The 16,461-nt window shown below is 38.3% G+C and overlaps 1 protein-coding gene across 4 annotated transcripts in view; it reads right to left on the bottom strand.

The window, feature by feature from the left end:
- Nucleotides 1–16,461, bottom strand: part of LOC126916985 (E3 ubiquitin-protein ligase MIB1-like) — a 266,584-nt gene that overhangs the window by 49,938 nt on the left and 200,185 nt on the right. The gene's annotated exons all lie outside the window — the stretch shown is intronic.

The following is a 16,461-nucleotide window of genomic DNA, read 5'->3' as shown; positions in this document are numbered from 1 at the left end:
ATTCTTTTTATTTCATGCTTGAGTAAAATAATTTTCCTTCGTAACAGCAATTTACTATGAAACTTCTTCACTTCTAAGTACTTAATATTTTTCTGCGATATTCTAATTGCTATAAAACTCTTAAAATTTTTTATTTACGAATTCAATGACTCTAAAATCATTTGATATGACAAATCCCAGATTCTTTAATATCACAGTATTATCGCAGCTTCAATACTTTGAAATATGATAAAATCTTAAAAATAATCGAATTAATTGGGAGATACATTTGTCTCCTTTAATTCCTTTGATTTAAACAACAAATTCTGAGTATGTTATTCCGAGTGAAACAACTTCTCACTGCGAAAATTTTAAACGTATCTATTTCTGAAAAATTCCAGAATCTTATAATACCAAAATTCACGACGGATGAAGATATATAAATCCTTTACGTTCCAAGGTTCCAAACAAAATGATCATCCCACAATTCTTAATAAGTCTCTTAGGATTTTTGAAATTTGTCTCAATTTGTTTCTTGCGTATTAATTTTTATGAGTCTGCAGGTTTAATTTATTTTGCAAATACCTCTACGAACTGTGCGGAAGCCTTAACGCTCTTCTAAATCTCACCCTTAAAAAGAAGTCAAAATAACCTCTGTCGGGAACAAAGAACAGCGCCTGTTTCCACACCCGAGACTTTCGACAAAAAAGGAAAAAGGCTAGAGAGAGAGAGAGAGAGAGAGAGAGAGAGAGAGGCACATACAGAGTGAAACAACACCGGAGACAAAACAGACAGCCACCCATGGAACGGCAAATTGTCCAGGGTGGCGTGGCAGAGGCTCATAAATAATACAGCGGTTTCGCTTTCAACAAGAACATCGTCGGAAAGCAGCAATCTCTAGGACTGAAATTTTCTCGCGGACATTCCGCATGCAGCGTCAACACGGATAATGTGGCGAATGGTGCGACGCCAGCCTCCTTCTGTCTTTCGTCAACGAAGAATCGCAACCCGCTTACGACGACAAAGTGTCCTTGGAACGGGGTGAGAACGAGAAGTCCGGAACGAAAGGGTATCGCCAACCTTGGGAAACAAGAGTACAAAGGAGAAGAAAGAAGCAAACGAGAAGGATGGGACAGGTGGCGGTCGCCCAACTCGAAGGAACTTGAAAAGCTGACGTTTCGCTTACGTGCGGGAACTGGCAAACGGAGGATATATCCCATGCGATCGGATGAATTTGTCAAGTGGGCATCGAGGGCCTCATTGAAAACGATGAAAATCGGATGCACGTGAACACGGGATTTTCTGTAAGACGCGAGCGTTTGACGCGTTCATCGGAATTTAGAATTAACAGCGATACAATGGAGTGACATCCAGCCGTAATTATTTACAATAGAGTACTTTAAGATACGGATCAAACTTCAATTAAATACAAACTTGGCTCAAACTAATCCAAACCTTAGACCAAATAGAAATACGATATAGTACAGTTAACTGTCGATGGAGGAAGAAGAGTGTACATGAGGTTCAAAGAGTATTATTTTCGTAGGACTATATTTGTTGTATGAAAGAAAAAATATTATACAGTAATATAATCGAAAATTGATTACTTGGAAAGATGGTTATATGGGGTTGTGTTTTAAAATGCGGTTATGACGTATAGAGGACGTCTTGTACTTCCATGGGAGAGAAACTACCGTTATTACCAGTTCAGAAGATATTTGAACTTTAATTTTGCAAAACTTACTGTAGAGAAGGCGAGAGAAAGAAAAAGACAAGAGTAATGCGTTACATTTTTCTCTGTCTTCTATCCGATACCTTCAGAAGGTATTTTAACTTTAATCTTGTAGAACTTACTGTATAAAAGACGAGGGGAAACAGAAACACAAGAGTAGTGCGTCACATCTTGTCTTATCTTCCACTAATACATTCTACAAAATTAAAGTTAAAATACCATTTAAACCGTTCAATTCTCGACCATATTACCTTAATACGTAGAATGACGAGAGGATTCGATGTATGCAAAACATTGTTCAATTAAAAATACAACACGTACATCCTGCGCAATGACATGCAACATTGTACTTGTAAAAAAAGTATGATACTTTGACGTAGAAATAAAGTTTGGCTCTCGAAGTGTTGACGAAAGATATTACTGTTCGACGCATGTTACGAAGAATTAATTGAAGTAAAATCATTCTATTTATTATTCACGTACTTATGACGTTCCACTAACTGAAAGTCTAATTTATCTACTCTTAAAACGTAATAAGAACGCGTTAGGAAGACAGGAAAGAACTTGGTGTTTTTCTCGATTCGCTGGTACGAAACAATGGGGGAACGCGTCAGAACGATAAAAATGGCACGTGTCACGTGCTCTCTTCGTAAGGATACGGTCGACTTCTTTTTCCTGACAGAAAATAGGCGACTCAGAAAAGGCGCCGTTCGTGACTCAATCTAGAATCGTCCACTGAGTCCTTGCTCGTCGACTTTGATAAATGAGAGGTGGAATAACCGTTCCCATCGTTGCGACCAAACTATGAGTATTATACCTAGCGGGATTCATCCCGTTGGAAATCCCGTTGGAAGCAAGTACGATTATCCGCGAACAATGTTTCAACTGTTCGAATGTCCATGAGTTCGAAATTCTAACTCCATCTTCTATTAAGGTAGATAGACGTAGAACGGAGGATGCAGCATGATGTTGACATTTAATGCGGAGTTTGGATATACCGAAATGTTTGTTTTACGTACAGGGAAACAGATGCATGATGAAATGAAGATGTTTGGTGAAGATTATATTAATTTATCTATAACATTTTTATAGACATTTGGATATCTAGATTTTGTAGTTCGTGCAGTCAGTTGTTAAAGTACATAGTTCAATCTTCTTTTCTTAAAAATGTAATAAATAACTTCTGTATATGTACATTTTTAGATTGCTTTAAAATTTTATCGATACGATCATACAGTGCTTATGAAATTTGAAAATGTTTTATACGTATACATAAAAGTTTCTTTCGGTAAGTGTCCAAATACTTTCTAGAGTTCGCTGTACCTACGTATACATCTTTCATAACATAGAAGTACTTTTATTTTCTTTTTATTTGTTACACCATAAGTAGCTCTTAAACCGAAAAGGTGGATACTTCATGCCCGGACCGAATTGAGTTTCTCGCAAGTTAGTAGGTAGAAAACCCTTTTTCCCCCTCTTGAGAAAACTTATTTGGCAAAAGTCTTATAATAATCTTAATTTAGAACGTTTAAAGCTGCCGTATAAATTTCTTTGCATCTTTTTTCAACAAGTGTTACCTACTGAAAAATGTATAGGACATGAAAGACCCGCGTTTACATTCTGAGGGTACCGTAAAAACGTTTACAGTCTAAGAGTTGATTACGTAAAGCATTCAAATGTAAATAAAAAAATAGAGTGTAAATAACAATTGTTTGATCCATTAAATGTTATAAAGTTTACAAAATAAGAAGTATATAAAGACATCATAATTTTCAATTTAATAAGAGCAATGAATAACGAATAGATGACCTGCTATCAAAATGGTAAAAAACTTTCAACACAAAAGTCGCTAAAGTTCATACTGTATCAAATTTAAACTTTCTTTTACCCACCAGTGTACCTTGTACGATCGGTGTCTGTTCTTCAACTGCGTGTCTATCAACACATTGTACGTTGCAGAACGTTCTGCAAGGAACGTGTCCTTCCGTACGAGAAACACCTGTCCAGCGGTTCCTGTTGATTCTCAGTCGACGACCAGACAACGTATCCGAGGAATTGGATGACCGTCGATACGGCGTATACTGGGCGGCCTCGAATCGATTTCATTGGTTACAAAAACGAGCTTGGAAAAACGGTAAGCAGCTCACGGAGCGGCGCTTCGACACCGATTGAAACTTCGTGTGTTCGTGCCGAAGGTGTTGAGTGCATTTCCTGGGGCATGACGTGAATGGCCGAGCGGAGCAGGTTAGTTTTAAAATAAGACAAAGGCACCTGCCTCTTAGCTCCCGCGGCGATCGTTTCAGCAGGACGATCACGCGCCACCGGCCGTCCAACTTTGCCGACTAATCAGAAAAATCCACACTTCGTCGACCTTATTGAATTGTCCCTGACGACTAAAAGGTCCTCCCTTTGTTCCTGATCACAGCCTATCCGCGTGAAAGACGACGACTCGCCGATTTTTTCTCTGGCTTGCACCTTCGCTTTCCTTTACTCCCATTTTCGATATGAACCCATCGAGCAATCTGTTTGGTATGTCGTCTATGTTTCTCACAGAGATGGAATTTATTTTGCTTTTGCCCAAGTAGATCAATTCTCTTGACAAATTTTTGGAAATATTAACGATACGTTTTTTTGATCTACTATGTATACGTGATTCAATTTTTAGGGAGTCTAATTTGAATCAAACGAAGATATTCATCCTCAAAGTTGAAGGTTTTAATCATTTTAAACTGCAAGATTCACCTCCGAATCCTTCCATCTCCGAGTAGAAGTAACGCGAAATAATATCGATAATTCAAAATGACGTATATTATAATGCGAAGCATTATCTGTTCTATCTCTGAATTGTTTATCAGTAAGCGCGTGTAGAAAGTACAGACAGCTGAGAAATGTCTTGCTAGAAGATAATTTCAGACATACTCGAAGAATATGATTCTCTAGTATCACTGCCTGTTTCACTTTCGAGGGATATTGCCGCGTTACGAATAACTTGAAAAATCATATCCTCCGTTGTTTCGTTCGATAGTACCATTATCACAATGATCCATACACGCCATACATTAAAAACTACAGAAAAACGATTGTAATTTTTCCTAGAATTTATATTATTCATATCATTAACCTTCGCAGAGTAAATGAACTTGTGGAAGTGAGTCACTTGTTTCGTGAGAATTGAATATTAAACATCCACCACATATAGTAATTAGTGGTTTTTCCTGTTAAAACTCGCCCACGCTTCTACATTTCCCCAAGAGGATGAAAATTATGGAACGTTTTAAGCTGAAATATTTGAACTTCCCTAATTCGATGGCTAGACGCTGCAAGTGCCTAAAACGAAACATTGTTCGCAGCAATACCTTCACGTAGCCATTCGATAAATAGGAAGCTGCGTTTAATGCGATATCAACGTAGAAATAAAATTCCTTTAGTCGGTTGTCCGATGGCAGAATTCGATCGATCGACTGCCTGCGATTTGGAAGCGCTCGTCTGCAAAACACATGGGAAATTTGAGAGCGCGCCGGTTCAAACTTCCACCGATTCAATGTTATCGAATTAATTGCAACTAGAATGCAAAGTTCGTTGAAACAAAACGCGAATCTGATATTGAGATATCGTGTACGGGCACATGTTCCGTTTCTCTAATCTGTGCCGCGAATTTTGTCTATGATATTGTAAACGCGCATCGTGCACGGAATGGAAGACAAGTGGAGATCACGGGACAGAAGGATCTTCTTTATTTTGACGTCGCTTTACGAATAGAAAGGAGTATTTTAATATAACGTAATTGAGGACGAAAATAACGTATCGGATGATGTAGGTCTTTTAAAAATTAGCGATAAATTGACGGAGTTTCGCGATTCGTAAATGGTAAATAGGTCACACATACGTGGATATTACAGTTTTCATTACAGCAGTCTGGTTAAATAATTTATTTGAACGAAAGATTGAACGATTCAATTAATGTATCGTCGATAATGCTTGGGGAAAGGAGGAGAAAACGTATTGCAGGTGGTCAAGCGATGAATTAAGTTCTTTTCCTCTGGACGCTTCAGTTAAAACGAGTTTACATCTCGTTTGCGTTGATTTATCTGCACGGCAGAAGATATTATTTTTACAAAGTAAATCGTTTAAGCAGTAGCTAACTCTGTTTTCTGCACAAATCATAGAAGTTAAATGTAATTAGATTCTTCATATGTATTTCTCTCAATGACGTTTTAAAGAAATAACGTTTCATTGAATTGGTTATTTTTTTATCGTTATTTTATGTCGACTATAAAGAACGAATGAAATATATAAAAATTGAATTAAAATTTCATCAAAGGTAAAAGATTCGCGTTCACGCTGTTACGTACGCTTCGGTATGTAATTAACTTCGTAAATTATATTTCGTATTATAGTCTTGCTAATTAAAGATTCTTATAATTTACAATATGTACGTAGAATTCCACGTGAAATTTAATTAAGATTTTGTAGTTTAAACCTATTTAAATTCCCTTGCTTTAGATTTTCGATATTCCAAATTGATCATTCTTTTCGAAATTTTCTCACAAACCAGTTACGTTGCATTATCTACAATCTGGTGCTCGATAAAAATGCTTCACTTCCCTTAGCCTACTTATATAGTCGGCGAACAAAGGAACTGCGAAAACAAATAATTATTTCGTACGCGGCTTATCCGTGCTGTTTAATTTCAATACGTTGGCGATTCGGTGTAGAGCCAGCTAACTATGTTATTTAATTAAATACTTGCCAGGCGGCGATGAGGCCGATGCGATGAGGCGAAGATGAAATATTCCTGTGCACATTACAACGGGCCCCTGGTAATTCTCGCGAATGTCTGTACGCTATATCATACGTACCTTTGTCAGTTTATTACGCTATACGCGTACCGGCTGGAAAATTCGAATAAAATATATCAGACACCACGGTCGGTTAATAAGGCACGAAATTACGAACAGGAATTCTCGCCGAATAGTCGACTGACAGTAAGCGCTCGCATTAAATACATCGCTGTATAACATTCCTGGAATCTCCTCTAGGAACCGGCATAATATATAGAATTAACGGCTCTTTTCGAAAAGGACGGTAAAATTCTTGATTCGGGAATCGTGTGCTGCTGCTGAATTATACGTTGCTCCGAAATCGGTTGAAAGCAGCTAGTAGGTAGGTAACAAATATTTTTTACATTTTTTCTCAAGAAAGTTATCGACTCTTGTCTAAAAGTCGTTGAGCGTAGTGGTGAAAAGATCACGGACATTGATGCGTTTATAGAAAATTCAAAGATGCGGCAATGCACGTCCTATGCGAAAATATTTAAAATATACAAAGTATGACAAATATTTATGTATATCGAACAATGCTATGTAACTATGATGTAATTTTATATTTTGCGATAAAAATGGATTTGATTAATTTTTTTCAAATATTATAAAATTCGATTTATGACTCTGTCGAACAGTTAATAATCTGTTACGGCGATCCACGTGATTGTCAATGATCGATTAAAAGAGATAATTCGATTTCTTAATATGGAATATCATATATTGCTATGAATTTCGATCAATCGGGTCGAAGCTATTTTGATTCTTTCTTGGCAAATCATTTTTCTCGCACGATTTGAAATACTAAGAGAAATCGCAGTTTTACATCGGAGAATTTACACTAAATATACAAAACGGTGTCGCTGGTTAATAAGGTACGAAACTGGGTGCAGAAGCCCTCTTCAGGTAACAGTAAATACGCGCCAAGTACTAAAATTTGCATTTAACTACTGCAGCCAATTTGAATACCTAATTTGAATACGTAGCCGCATAAATTTATGATAATTACTCTTCTTAGCGTTATTTGAATGTTGTCTACAAGCGTCGTGTACTTAACACGTGCTACGTTTAGTAATCAGACCTTCTTCTTTTCTTTTTATTTAATGCCTGCCTGTTGGTGTTATTTGATTTTTGCATTAACGAAACGCTGATCGGTCTCAATCTTCAGATCAATCGATATCTACGTGAAAATATTTTTTATACGAATTTATCCAGGAGTCGTTCGCCACAATATTTGATTTTGGCAGTGGAACAAGAAAATGTTTCCAATAAAAGTTCATCTGTATCGAACGATTAATTTAACGAAGGATTCATTTGATCCAACGCAATGATCAATCATCAGATACTACAACAATATAATTCCTTTTCTCTCCATCAAACGCTCTCAGACAAAGGAACATGCGTAGAATAGACTTTCTCAAAATTCAAACGTTACCAACACTAGCCCAAGAGAAACCGACCTCGCCGTACAAGCCTCGTCTCAAGCTGATCATCTCGACGTGAAATTATCGATAACGCGATCCGAAGAACAATGCTTCAACGATCTGACGATTCGAATCGAACGACAAACAAATAACTCGATGTAACCGAAATCTCCATCAAACGATCTTCAATACAGGCGAAATGGGCATGGCGATGGAAAAGCTGTGAGAAGCTGGTTGGCGCGGCGCCACCTCGCACTCCATATTCCCCTTTATACCGTCCTCGCATCGTTCCTCTTCACGTTTTCGCCCCTCTTCTCTTCGTTCGGCCGAAAATTCCACCGCGGTATAGTTTGTTAGGTTCGTGAACGTTCTTCTGGCGTCGGCGATTTTCCGTCGGGCCGGAAGTCGAGGGCCCAGAGGCCGTTGCATCGGAAAATCCGTAGCTCGCACCTGTCGACCCGATACGCGTCTTCTCTGATGCATATATGCATGCACGTTATGCATAATCTACCAGGCGCATCGTGACCTCGGCCCACGATGCCAGAATGGATCCGCGTTTTACGTGCTGACCCTGCTGCGAGAATTCTATCCACCTTCGAGCCACTCTCCGCGGAAAGTGCTATTTGCTGATCGATTCTGATGAGATCCGGCCAACTTTGCGCGATGGAACTCCGGCCAACGGACATTACGAGTTTCGTGGAGCGTTTTCGATGGAAAACGCGAACGCGCGTTTCTCTTTGGCCAAACGTTTCGATGGAGATCGGTTCTTCTCGTTTGCTTTTCTTCCTTCGAGATTGAAGAGCCAAAGGTAAAAAGAGGCTGTAAGCGCTATTTTTAAAAGAATCGTTTATTTTCTTCACAGTGAGGATGCTTATACGATGTTTATATCGGTAAACGCAGATAAAAGAGTCGTTACGATAATTCGTGCGGTTTTTAACATTTTCTTTCTTGGCAAGAAAGGTCGCAGTGTCTGGTGAAAAAGATCGCCACCCACGACTGCCATCGTCGTTTTTCCGCTAGTTTGTTCGTAACTACGAAGAAGAAAGTAGAGCGATATTATGATAAAAACCATGAAACGACAGAGCGATAAAGAGAACGAAGGTAATAACCGATGAAACACTACGAACATCAGACTAAAATATAATACAGAAGAAGATAAAATTGACGAATCGAAGTGTTAAAATATATCAAACATTGATCGACGAATCAAACTGTATTTCCTTAACTAAACAATTGTATTTTATATTTGTCATTACATTTATATTTTATACTCGATGGTAATTTCTGAAGATCACCGTATCAGTGAAAATTGGAATCTCGAAAATTCTATTTCGATTGTATCGTTATTTTGAATATCGGCTTGTCTATTATCCGCGTGTATCGCTACACGAGAGGAAGTCGGAGCGACGATTTCGCAGAAGCAGCAGATGTTGGCGGTTTCGGCCAATATCGACGTTCCTAAGAGTCGATTATTGAAATACAGTTCGTAGCGCTTTACTGAAGAGTTTCCTAATAGGACAATTCTCCTCGACACTGCTTTCAGAAGTACTTTACCGAACATGTTATTTTCGAGTCGACTTTAATACCAGTTTCGATCGACTTCAGAACCGAAGTTAATAGTTGTTTAATGTTAGTTGGCCATTGCCTATCGCTTCGCCGAATGAATCTCCGATCCTTGCGAATCCAATCGACGTTCGTGGAATTACTCGATGGGCTATCGAAATTTTTCAAATTATGTAACTTTTACGTTAAAAAACTTTCGATCTTTTGGTAACGGAAAAGTTTATCGAAGCTCTACTTATGGCGTTCGATCTTTTAGCAGTTTCCCTTTAACTCGATAAGAACCAAAGTTGAGTTGACGCAATATTTTATTTGTAATTTTCTGTTTCCTTTTTTCTGTTCAATTTACGTTATTGGGTTCTATTAAATTCATATTGGAATTACGAGAAGAGATTCGCCGAGCTCGCTCAATATCTTTTCCCTTACTATTTCTTCTTCCATCTAAATTATTTTAGTTAATAAAATTCCAGGAAATTCAAGTATTTTGTGTTAACAATTAGCAAACAATTTTTTCCAGATTATAAAAGTTTTTCTGTAATGTTTCTATCGTTGTAGAACTTGACGAAAGGAAAGCTTTATTTCACGACGTTTTGTAATGCCATCGCGTTTACGTAATTCTCACTTCTTAACCAGCAATCGATTCTTTTAATTTACCGTATATCAGCAACTTATCTGACTCGTATCTCACGCCGTATATCAGAGACATCAAAAGGATAGCAAAAGTAAAACAGAACATAGCAAGCAATAGACGCGAGTCAGCCGAAACTTTCTCGGATAATTTTCCCGCAATCATTTCGCTGGTGCTGTTCTCTGTTTCGGCCGAATTTCATTACAGGCGCGCTATATCGCGAAATTTATATTCCTGCTTAAATTAGAATATCAGATTATCAAATTCTGGAAAGTTGCTAATTCTACTATGGCTTGTGGAGATGGGTGCCGCTTTTACCACAACGTTCCGGCAACATTAATTAAACACAAATAAATGTAACTAGACTCCTATATTGCTGGCGAGGTTAACGCAGCAACGCAAAGCCAGTTTATCCGTATATATATTTATCTCTATAGCGCGTGCGATACTATAAAATCTCGTTTCCGACCAAACTACGAAGAACAAAGTGGAATATACCGAACCAAACAGGAATTCCATCGATATATATATTTCTTTGTGTTTCGATTTCGAAACCAAATTCAGGTTTTATCTGCTAGAGTGACATTTTTGTCAGGTTTGTCCTAAAGAAGTGAACCGAAAGGTCCACGAAATGTCGGAACAAATCGCAACGTACTACCAAGATTCAGAAATATATCATCCAATTGTCGTCAAAGTTCCAAATCTCTAACGATATGATAATACTTAAGAATATCCGAGATTAGTTGCAGAAGAAGTCCATTTTGTCATATGTTCAAAGAGTCGACTGACTACAAAATTGAATGAACAGGTATCTGCGTGGCGGAAGTAGATGCGAATGAAGTTTAATCGAACTAGTACCAGCGTTATGTACTTAAGTTGTATTTATGTGTATCATCATAGCACACAGATTATTTACGAAGTAATTGCAATTAATATTTACAATTTTATATAAACAGACCGTATTCAATGGAAGAAATTCGTCGAAAATCCATTTCCTCTACCTGTCCGCTTATTTTTATCTTCGACTGGATATTTCCTCTTAAGACATGCAGATTAGGTCGTAAGACGAAGAAAATTAAAATGGACGTAAAATAAACGTCGATTGGACGTTTTTAAGATGTCGTGTACCGTTTGGATTGCCGCGATACAACGGAAGCATCTCAATATTTTTTCACCTTTTCTATTTCCTCGCGATATCGAGCGAGCGCTACAACCGTCAGTTTGCTCGATAATTTTAATTTTAGAAATAAAAGGCCTAGATACGACGATTCTATCGCTTTTAACTTGGAAGAGGATCCACTCGTTCACAGGAATCGGCCACCGACTGCGCCGTGAATTAGAGATTTAATCTGGCAGATTAGATTTTTTCTATCATTCTGGCAGTAGAGTCACGACGAACGAAGAAGAAGAAGAAGAAGAAGTTTCTTGGCTAGAGATTCTCGAAAGGTAGGCAATATGTGTGTCACGTGCTGCGCGCCGCCTTTACCCTACGTTCTTTCCGTTGTGCACGTTCTCTTCTTCAGCGTCCTCTTGCAGGGCTACCACTAGCGATGGGACCCGATCGAGCGTTCTCAAAATAAAACGAACGACCGTGAATTAAACGTGGATAATTTTAATAAAGTCTACGTTTAATGCATTGGAATTTTATGCATTTATTGAACTTTAATAAAATATTTACTTCGTAGTAAATATTTGTGTAATACAATGTAACGTAGAATTACAGTGTAATATAGAATTTATTAAATTGAATGTGTTTGTATGGCACTAAAATCGTCGTAAAATTAAACACTTTGATGTGTATTGAAGAATGAAATAGCGTTGGTGTGTTAGATAAAATATCTTAACTTAAAAACCTAACAAGCTTACAGTTGATCTGATATTAAACTGTTAATCACGAGTTACCACTTTAATCTTTTGGGTATGATAATGTTTCATTCGCAGACCTCTTACTTCTTAACGTGTCATATTATTTTTCTTAAAATATACCTTTTTTCGAGACTTAAAATCTACCTAATTGCAATTAGTTTGTGTGAATTCTTTAAAAATTTCTCTTTAATTCTTTAATTTAAGTTTTAATTTTCTAGAGGTTTCCGGTTACGAAATAACCCGGTTAAAATGGGTAAAAACGTTAAACGACAATGAAGAAGAATCCTATAGTCGTAAGTCGATGGAAAATTACAAAACGAAGGCAGAACTACAACAGACGCGATCCATTAGTCACAACGCAAGTTTCGATAAATCATTGGCCTCGGATGTTAATACGTTCCACGTAGAATATCGTATTGTTCCACGTGGGTATTGGTCCCATCGCTATTCGCAGATCACGTGCAACGCGTCAGGGTCGTAGGGTGGCGTTCTTGCGCAGGGGAGCAAGAAGTAAGGGTTGTTTCGTGAGCCGCATACGGAAAACGGCCCAGCTTCGATAAACACCGAGCGACGCGAGTCTACTGAAAATCGAGAGACCGAAATTTCCGCGACAGTCACGAATTTTCACGGGCACCCATCCAAACTCGATCTATCGCGAAGGTCCTCCTCGCGTTTCTGCCTTCCGATAGCGAGGGTTGGAGACGAACGATGGCGTTTTCAACGCGTCAAACGCGATCTTCAGAGAAATATTCTCTATAACCCTTTACGGTTTTCTTCGCCACTCCAACAACCGAGGAGAGGAATTTCGTGGCATGTTCCGCTTTTGCTCTTCAATGCCTCATTTATCACCAGTAAACTCTATTTATATCTACTATTAGTGCCATTTGATAAATTCTGCTGGCAAGTGACAATCAAATGCATCTATTACGAAGAAACGTATTATAACTACACTCGCAACGAGCTTTTCGAACAACCCAATACTCGAGGTATTTGCGCTAACTCTTTTGAGTTTAATTAACCGCAAACCGATATAAAGTACGTGATACTCGATATGTGTGTGAAAATGTTCTTAAACGCAATCATGCAAGGCACGCGTGTTACGCAAACAATGGAGAACAAACAATTTCTCTAGAGGTTTACCTGCGTTCTGCAAAATTATGTGTGTGCATAAATATCCGCGATCTAGCGATCAATGAAAGAGAATCTATCCACATTTCAACTTTTTAAATATACTTCTTTTCTACCATGCAATAACGCAGAAAATAATTAGATTCCAGCGTTTCCGATGATGCAACATGTACAATTTCAAGATTCGTAGTCGAGGCCCGCATACTAATCGAACACCTCGTAGAAGTCGTTAAACGGCGACGGGTACAACGGCGTTCGTATTCAAATAGATACGAACCAATATTACTGGCAATAAGTTCTCTGATGGGCAATTACGAAACTCCTGCAATTCGATATCGTACGCGGAGTCGTGAAAGCTAAGCACTCGCGTTACTTGAACTTTGGAGAGGTAAGACAGCGTCACGAGACTGATCTCCCTATGCTTAATTACTAGAAGCGGATGAAAGATCGTTTTATCGTCTCGTGTGCGATGCTTTACATTATTCCTTGAGGGAAAAATTGCTGCGCTTTGCTCGAACAGAAAGCGCACTCATGTCGAGTGAGATGCGTAGCTCAAAGGTTGAAAGTTAAAACAACAGTTGAGAGAGCAGTGTAATGGTAATGAATGATAACAAATGCTGTTATTTCAGTGTTCGTAATTTGGAAAAGCAACAGTATAACGAGAGATATGAAAACTTGAAGAGCAACGTGGTTTTTTCGTGAAAATTCATATCGGTTGGGTTGAAAGAGATTTTTTGTAACCAGGCTAATGACGAACGTTTCTAAAGATACTTTCGAAATGTAAAATATCGTGGAATTATTTTTTTCTCATACTTTCCAATAATAATACTTATCCCGTAGAATTTATGCTCTATACTAATCTGTATTCTCTAGATTATTATAAGAACGAAATCTAATTAATTTTAATAATCAATAGTTAAATACGAAAATAAATTATCAATCAGCCAGAGAACCATAAACAGTTCCAATCGATGTTGCTCTTTTTATAATCCTCGAAGCGTTACTTTATGTATAATAGTTGGTGGAGAATGTTAAAAAAAGTGGTAAATATTTAGATGATTTAGTAGATAAGATTCTAGAGATCAAGAAAATCGAGAAAGTCCATGTAAGATAATTTTGTTTGAGACTTAGTTTTCAAGTTACAAACAATTCGGCATTGCTGCGGTACACTGCTAGTAGTGCAAGTCAATGAATCAGCTGGCGGATCTCGATCTTTACTTCGCCTTACTTTACTCATTCTTGCACCGAGATAAACGAACGAAACTAAATATAACGGTGGAAATTCTATCGTTATTCGTTTTATAAAACAATTAGACCACCTAAAATTCGCCGTAGGTCGTGCTGAAATCGACGAATTATTTTATTTATAAATTATAAATTTTGTTTATAACACACATCCCACCAATTAGAATGATATTCAACACAAATTCGCGTAATCGTTAATAGGCTGCAAGATTTCACGTTAAAGACAGATAGGAGAATAAAATTCTGCGCCCTAGCCGCGTATTTACGTATAAAATTAAAACAACGATCATCAGTTTACTTCTTCAGACCTCTCGTATAGTTGTACGATCCATCAAGAACTTAAAGAATTATCGTAATTCTTCGTACCAATAAAAGGATGCAGTCGTTAGGCGACAATGGTTGGCCAGAAGCTCTAAACAGTGGGCGCATCGAGAAACCATAAAATTATTCTCCACTGATCTGGAGATCAGGCGATTTGCTTTAGAGCCCTTCTAACGACCTCGCCGCCCATCTGGAACGTACCGCAGGGAGAAGGAAAGAGCGGCGAAAATCGTCCTTTCAAATAATCGTTACCGACGGCTGCGCCGAGTATACTAGGCCGGGAAAATGATGACGATTCGAAGTGACTCTACGGAGAAGTAGCGCGTGTGCCTCGTCTTGGACGGAAGAGGGAAAAGTTGGCGAGAAGAACGGGGATGAAAGTGTAGAGAAGAAGAGGGAGTACGCGTGTGCATCTCTTCTCGCCGCATTACCATAGCAATGGCGGCAAATCAAATTGAATAAAAATTTATGTATCAGAAAGGCAATAAAACGGAATAGATTTGGGGCAGAATGGGGCCGAATCCATCAGCCAGGATCCCGATAAAGGTGGATCGTTTGGGTCCAGAGCTGCGTCCAGGGGAGGATCTCTGGCCGTGTATCCCTTCCGATTGGAGCGGGATTGTCGAATTGTTGCCACGAAATTTATTCCACCTACACAGCCACGCATACAAACACGGCCGTCGTGGAAGGGTATAAGCGGGCCAGCAACGCCACCCTTTTTCCACTGAAATCGGCTTTACGATATTACGCCGCCTAGGGAAGCCTGGGACATCCGGTTTATGCGGACGCTCTTTCCTACCTTCGTCCTACGCCTTCGTACGCCACCACTTCTCTCTCTCTTTTTATCTTTTTCTCTTTCTCTTCTTCGACAACGAATCGAGCTTAGTGATTTCTTTTGGAAAATTCTCCGTCGGTATTCGTTTCTTTTTTTTCTTTATCGAATGTCCGATCCCATTGTGCTATACGACTATTTGAAACGTTATACACGCTATCCAGGAAGACAACGATGTTTCTCATATAGCACGCGGTTTATTTATTTCCTTTCTGATATGTATGTAAGGGTGGCTTTATATATGTAAGGGTGGACTAAGAGACACGGTGAATACGAATTTTGTGAATAAAAGTTAACTCATACTTTTCGATTTGTAAAGGTATCGTTGGCTTACCTTTAAACGAAGGTTATTTCTTGCATTTTTATAAAAAATTGCATAAAACAAATATTAATTTTTCGATTATATCGCAGCCAGATTGCTTAATATCGAGATTCTTCGACAAATTAAACGATCGATAAATATTAATTTTTAAGTGTCCGGATTACGAATAATCAGTGCAGGTGTATTTTTTGGTTATCATTGACGGTGAATATATTTTCCAGTTATTAGTAACCATCATCGATGACGATAATTCGTTCTCGTTATTTTGTTCTTTTTAATAACATTACGATATTACAAATGGATATTTCACATCGAACGGTATAGCGTATCGAATAAAACCCTTTTCTCCTTTTACTGATTTTCCCCATTTAAAATTCCAACAACGTCGTAAATCCTGACGAGACGATCAGCTGAATAAATTAATCATTGCCATTTATACGATCGTACGGACGTTCTCGTTTGCTTTCTCAATCTCACAAAGGGGATTCCAATTTTTCGCGATTAATCGAAAACACCGGAACCCCGGATTGCTCGACGAGAAACGTTGAATCGAATCAAATATTTGCAAGACCCATTTAAGGGTGCACGGCCCTCATCTACCGCA

This window comes from Bombus affinis, chromosome 5, assembly GCF_024516045.1.
Source record: "Bombus affinis isolate iyBomAffi1 chromosome 5, iyBomAffi1.2, whole genome shotgun sequence".
Classification (NCBI taxonomy): domain Eukaryota; kingdom Metazoa; phylum Arthropoda; class Insecta; order Hymenoptera; family Apidae; genus Bombus; species Bombus affinis.
Note: the sequence above shows the minus strand (reverse complement) of the source record. Positions and strands in the feature narration are given on the sequence as shown.